Genomic DNA, 1,029 nt, shown 5'->3' on the forward strand with positions numbered 1-1,029 from the left:
ACTTCTATCTTTTTATACAATTTTATTTTGTCTTATTTTATTTTATTTTATTTTTATTCTTATTTGTATTTATAGAGATGATGTCAATGCAATATTTTTCACTTTTTGTCACTTATTCCTTCTACTTTAATGAATGTTTGTCTACTTTGACGCGCGTACTGAGAGGTCCGTCCTGCTCGGAGGTCTACAGTCAACTGACCACTTCTTTTTTCCTGAATATTAAGAGCAAGTAACAAAATTACTCACTTCAGCCAACTCTCATACCACGTTGAGTGCACTCGTTCTCGTCCGATCACGAAAGTTAAGCAACGTAGGGCACGGATAGTACTTAGATGGGTGACCGCTTGGGAACTCCGTGTGGTGTTGGCTTTTTTTAATTTTTTCCAATTCTTCCTACTTTTCTTAATAATTTATGGTCATGTACATCGTGTTAAAAATATACTTTTAGCATTACAGCGTATGTCAATGTCGTGGTTATTCGTTATACATTCAAGTACGCTTGTTTGAAAGTCAATAGACTATTGCTGAATCACGTACTACTTATAAATTGTTGTCTAGCACGTAAGTGTAATTTCATGTACATTATACACTAGTACTGTGCGCTATAATTCATGAACTGCACAATAGATTTAACGCACCAATTATCTATGCATCTATTACACTGATTCCTGCAGTAGTTTTTACTTTCCACACTCTATGGCCGCCGTTTGCACAAAACGGCTATTTATATTTATTCCAATTTTTATTCCACGGATGACGATGTAATAAATTTGTTAACATATAGCAAACTCGATACCGAATATTCATTACATACGTCTAATCCATTATGTCATTCGTGGTTTAAGTGAATATTTACTTTCACGTTAAAAAGACAAAGAAGGTGAAACCATACTAATTGCTGTACGTTCTGGTCGTTGTAAAAGATTTTGGATGGAAGAAACATAAACAGCTTGGTTTTCTTTTCCTAATCAAATCCAGTCTCTTTCTATGATAACGCAACGGATATCATAGAAAACAACGGATATAACA

The 1,029-nt window shown here is 34.2% G+C and overlaps 1 non-coding gene across 1 annotated transcript; it reads left to right on the plus strand.

The window, feature by feature from the left end:
- The first annotated feature begins 250 nt into the window (after positions 1-250).
- LOC117212609 lies at positions 251-369 on the plus strand. The gene has a single exon (XR_004488498.1). It is a non-coding gene; the product is annotated as a 5S ribosomal RNA (ribosomal RNA).
- Positions 370-1,029: the final 660 nt, after the last annotated feature.

Source organism: Bombus bifarius, unplaced genomic scaffold (genome assembly GCF_011952205.1).
Source record: "Bombus bifarius isolate JDL3187 unplaced genomic scaffold, Bbif_JDL3187 scf7180000008327_frag, whole genome shotgun sequence".
NCBI classification, from domain to species: Eukaryota; Metazoa; Arthropoda; class Insecta; order Hymenoptera; family Apidae; genus Bombus; species Bombus bifarius.